This window comes from Bubalus bubalis, chromosome X (assembly GCF_019923935.1).
Source record: "Bubalus bubalis isolate 160015118507 breed Murrah chromosome X, NDDB_SH_1, whole genome shotgun sequence".
In the NCBI taxonomy this organism is placed as follows: domain Eukaryota; kingdom Metazoa; phylum Chordata; class Mammalia; order Artiodactyla; family Bovidae; genus Bubalus; species Bubalus bubalis.
Window position 1 is genome coordinate 78,602,256 of NC_059181.1, and position 6,000 is coordinate 78,608,255.

Here is a 6,000-nt window from a genome sequence, read left to right on the forward strand (position 1 = left end):
GATCTCTCGTTCCTCTGCCTTTTCTAAAACCAGCTTGAACATCAGAAAGCTCATGGTTCATGTATTGCTGAAGCCTGTCTTGGAGAATTTTGAGCATTACTTTACTAGCATGTGAGATGAGTGCAATTGTGCAGTAGTTTGAGCATTCTTTGGCATTACCTTTCTTTGGGATTGGAATGAAAACTGACCTTTTCCCTTCCTGTGGCCACTGCTGAGTTTTCCAAATTTGCTGGCATAGTGAGTGCAGCACTTTCACAGCATCATCTTTCAGGATTTGAAATAGCTCACTTGGAATTCCATCACCTCCACTAGCTTTGTTCATAGTGATGCTTTCTAAGGCCCACTTGATTTCACATTCCAGGATGTCTGGCTCTAGGTCAGTGATCACACCATCGTGATTATCTGGGTCGTGAAGATCTTTTTTGTACAGTTCTTCTGTGTATTCTTGCCACCTCTTCTTAATATATTCTGCTCTGTTAGGTCCATACCATTTCTGTCCTTTATTGAGCCCATCTTTGCATGACATGTTCCCTTCGTATCTCTAACTTTCTTGAAGAGATCTCTAGTCTTTCCCATTCTGTTGTTTTCCTCTATTTCTTTGCATTGATAGCTGAGGAAGGCTTTCTTATCTCTTCTTGCTATTCTTTAGAACTCTGCATTCAGATGCTTATATCCTTCCTTTTCTCCTTTGCTTTTTGCTTCTCTTCTTTTCACAGCTATTTGTAAGGCCTCCCCAGACAGCCATTTTGCTTTTTTGCATTTCTTCTCCATAGGGATGGTCTTGATCCCTGTCTCCTGTACAATGTCATGAACCTCATTCCATAGTTCATCAGGCACTCTATCTATCAGATCTAGGCCCTTAAATCTATTTCTCACTTCCACTGTATAATCATAAGGGATTTGATTTAGGTCAAATCTGAATGGTCTAATGGTTTTCCCTACTTTCTTCAATGTAAGTCTGAAGTTGGCAATAAGGAGTTCATGATCTGAGCCACAGTCACCTCCTGGTCTTGTTCTTGTTGACTGTATAGAGCTTCTCCATCTTTGACTGCAAAGAACATAATCAATCTGATTTCATTGTTGACCATCTGGTGATGTCCATGTGTAGAGTCTTTTCTTGTTGACCATCTGGTGATGTCCATGTGTAGAGTCTTTTCTTGTGTTGTTGGAAGAGGGTGTTTGCTATGACCAGTGCATTTTCTTGGCAAAACTCTATTAGTCTTTGCCCTGCTTCATTCCATATTCCAAGGCCAAATTTGCCTGTTACTCCAGGTGTTTCTTGACTTCCTACTTTTGCATTCCAGTCCCCTATAATGAAAAGGACATCTCTTTTGGGTGTTAGTTCTAAAAGGTCTTGTAGGTCTTCATAGAACCGTTCAACTTCAGCTTCTTCAGCATTACTGGTTGGGGCATAGACTTGGATTACTGTGATATTGAATGGTTTGCCTTGGAAATGAACAGAGATCATTCTGTGGTTTTTGAGATTGCATCCAAGTACTGCATTTCGCACTCTTTTGTTGACCATGATGGGTACTCCATTTCTTCTAAGGGATTCCTGCCTGCAGTAGTAGATATAATGGTCATCTGAGTTAAATTCACCCATTCCAGTCCATTTGAGTTCGCTGATTCCTAGAATGTTGACATTCACTCTTGCCATCTCTTGTTTGACCACTTCCAATCTGCCTTGATTCATGGACCTGACATTCCAGGTTCCTATGCAATATTGCTCTTTACAGCATCGGACCTTGCTTCTATCACCGGTCACATCCACAACTGAGTATTGTTTTTGCTTTGGCTCCATCCCTTCATTCTTTCTGGGGTTATTTCTCCACTGATCTCCAGTAGCATATTGGGCATCTACTGACCTGGGGAGTTCCTCCCTCAGTATCCTATCATTTTGCCTTTTCATACTGTTCATGGGGTTCTCAAGGCAAGAATACTGAAGTGGTTTGCCATTCCCTTCTCCCGTGGACCACATTCTGTCAGATCTCTCCACTATGACCCGCCCGTCTTTGGTTGCCCCACAGGCATGGCTTAGTTTCATTGAGTTAGACGAGGCTGTGGTCCTACTGTGATTAGATTGACTAGTTTCCTGTGAGTATGGTTTCAGTGTGTCTGCCCTCTGATGCCCTCTTGCAACACCTACCGTCTTACTTGGGTTTCTCTTACCTTGGACGTGGGATATCTCTTCACAGCTGCTCCAGCAAAGTTCAGCTGCTGCTCCTTACCTTGGACGAGGGGTATCTCCTCACCACCGCCATTCCTGAGAGCCCAAGAAAATAAAGTTTGTCACTGTTCCTATTGCTTACCCATCTATTTGCCATGAAGTGATGGGACCAAATGTCATGATCTTAGTTTTTTAAATGTTGAGTTTTAAGCCAACTTTTCCACTCTCCTCTTCACTTTCATGAAGAGGCTCTTTAGTTCTTCTTCACTTTCTGCCATAAAGGTTAAAAATAAATTTAAAAAGAAACTAACTCATACACAAAAAAGACAAAAACCTAATGATGTCTTTACTGGATTAAGACATATTTGATCAACATTAACCTTCTATTATATAGGCTCAATGAAGATCACTATCATCACTGGAAATCCTCAAAATTAAAATGCCCTCCCCAAATTTGACTGTCTGCTAAATATATAATTAGTCCACAGTATTCTTTTAATTCGGAGAAGGCAATGGCACCCCACTCCGGTACTCTTGCCTGGAAAATCCCATGGATGGTGAAGTCTGGTAGGCTGCAGTCCATGGGGTCACTAAAAGTCAGACGCGACTGAGCAACTTCAGTTTCACTTTTCACTTTCATGCATTGGAGGAGGAAATGGCAACCCACTCCACTGTTCTTGCCTGGAGAATCCCAAGGATGGCGGTGCCTGGTGGCCTGCCGTCTATGGGGTCGCACAGAGTCAGACACGACTGAAGTGACTTAGCAGCATTCTTTTAAGTGTCTATCATGTTCTCAACATTGTATTAAATATTGGGTTGACCCAAAAGTTTATTCGTGTGGGGAATATATTGTTCAATAAAGTTCTTGATGAAGATGAAAAATGTCTTTAATTTTTACTTAAAACCAAATGAACTTTTTGCCCACCCAATATTACAAGCCACATAGAAAAAGTATGGTCTCAACACAAATGGAATTAATAGCCTAATAATGACTCAGTAGCAAAAGCAACATGTAAAATAATCAGAAAATAATTCAAGATAGAATATATAAAGGATGCTGTAGGAATTCTGAAAAGAATGAAAATGATTGGGCTAAAGTAATCAGAGAAGGCATCTTTTATACAATAGGACTTGAGTTAGTCTTTAAAAGATACATAAGACTTGGTAAGGTTAAATGGAAAGGACAGGCATTCCATTCCTGGAGAGAAACAAAAAGGATGGCTTCTGGGTCATTTCTGGGATTGGGCTCCTGCTTCCTCATAGGCAACACAAGAGCTTCAAATTTGCCTATCCTAAAGGCCCAGTGATAACCTCAACAAAAAGATGATTGCTTGAAATCTCACCTATTTAAACTATTTAAGAGAGAAAATATTTGTTAAACTTAGAGGTTGAACAGACTTCCAAATCTTGTTTTATAATGATTAAACTGCAAATTACAGGAGGTCTTGGTTTTAGTTACAGCAGTTCTCAGGTACTTTAGACATAGCCATATTAATCTCCACCCCCCCCCCATGAGGTTTACATAACTAACTGGAATATATCGCATTTTGATTTTAGAGGAAAAATGAACATGCCTGAAATTATAGGGCAAGAGAGGTGAGTGCACTGGCTCACGTACATATCTTGATTTCACCATTTTGTATGTCTGGGTTATAAAAGCATTCTTTTGAATGAAATATCCAACCTAAACCTTCACCAGAGTGTATTTCAAATATTGGAGGTTTCCTATGAGAAGGGCCTGGCAAAGGTATACTAGAGACTCCTTGGAATAAATTGTAAATCCCCCAATTCATAGGGATTATCCATAATTTTCCATGCCACTAATCAGGCTCCTAAAGAGGCAGTCACGTCTAGCCTTTTTTTTTTTTTTTTTTTTTTGCAGTGCCACAGGGCATACAGGATCTTTGCTAGAACCCTCACAACCTGCAGTGGAAGTGTGGAATCTTAATTATTGGACCATTAGGGAAGCCCCTAGCCTATTATTCCTGTTTGTTTGATTCTCCAATAGGTTTGCCAGATTTTGGTGAATTTAAAAGTTTCTGTGTGCATTAGAGTGTGTGTATCTGTGTTAGTGTATGAGAGAGAGAATATAATAGTATTTTTAAATGCTATAACTATTTGCTGGCAGATGGGTGGATCAAGAGACAGAAAAAAGAGCTTTCACCACATAGGTTATTGGTTAAATGCTATAAATATTTGAGTCTATGTCTACTAAACATGCAAAATGTGACTTTAAAAAGAGATTGACAAAGTTACAGCATAGGTGAACCTTGAAAATATTAATATGATGCTAAATGAAAGAAGCTAGTTACAAAAAACCACATGTTATATAATTCTATTTATCTGAAATGTACAAAAAGGGAAAATCCATAGAGACCAAGAGTAGATTTGCTGTTGCTGGGGGCTGGGGTGGGGATCAGTGGATTTGAAGGAAAATGGGGAATTACTGTTAATGGGCTTCCATTTTGCGGCTTTGAAAGTGTTGTAAAATAAATTGATGGTTGCACAATTCTGTACACTAAAAACCATTGAATTGTACCATTTAAGCAGGTGAATTGTATGGTATTGTGAGTTATAGCTCAATAAAACTGGTATTAGAAAAAGAGAGAGTGACACAATTAGGCTGCTTAAGCACATGAAAACCACACTAGTGAGGATATATCATGTATACAAGTATAGGAAAGATCTATATTGCAAGAGACAAACTAAACTCAGAAATCAAAAGGACCTTGAAAGATAAGTCATCTACATCTTATTTAGAATGATCCCTTGTCTGCCACTGTCATTGCAAGAAGGACAAAGGACAAAGTGCTTTAATTTACTACATAAGAGATTTAAACATTGCAGAAACATTTTAACAAATCAAATAAGCCAGAAACAGAACCTGGATAACAAAAAAGAAAAAATGATGTATTTCTCCTCTGATACTTTTAGAAAGGTTAAAGTAATCCTGTGACTATATTTGATTTAGGGATTAAATCATGCAAATGTTTTCGTAACTAATTGCCATCAGAAAGATAATTGTACATTTGGTCTAAATAGCCAATAGTTTCCTTATAAAATGTCACAGAAACTTCATTTGAACCAACAAACATCTTTTTGATAATTCAGGACCAAGAGTATATCTACTGGTTTGTTTATTTGTCAGTATCATAGGGTCACCTAACAAAGGTGTAAGTAGAGTGTTAACCTGTCCATTCAGAGAGGGTTCCCTTTTACACACTGGCACTGTTGTTGTAAGATACATCTCATCTAGTGGTGTAATGGAGTAGATCTAGAACTAAACTAAGCTTTAAATTAAAAAAAAAATATTTGGGAGTCTTCAGGAAAGGTTATCATGTGAAATGCGATCAGACTCCTAGGAATATTCTAGGTCAGGAGTCAAAAACATTGTCTATAAAGGGCCAGATAGTAAGTATTTTTGGAATACAGGCCATATAGTCTTTGTTGTAACTACTCAAATTGGCTGTTAGAGTACAGAAGCAGCCATAGAGAATGGCCATAAACAAATGGCCTTGGAGATATGCCAATAATGCTTTATTTACAACAACAAGGCTGGGACTGAAACAACTTAGTTTGCTAACTGTCTGGGTTCCTGTGCTTACCCCAATATGGACTTGCTATCCAGATGGAGTTGTATTCTTAAAGGGGTGTATGTATTTACATTAGAATTGGTTCATGACTGAAGATATGAAACAGATTAAGACAGAAATTAGCACCCTTTGCACATTACAATCTTAGGTCTTCACAATCTTTAATACCAAGCAGTTGATGGATAGCTGTATTCTACTCTCATTTCTTTGTCGCCTTTCAAATTTGAATGTCATCACAAT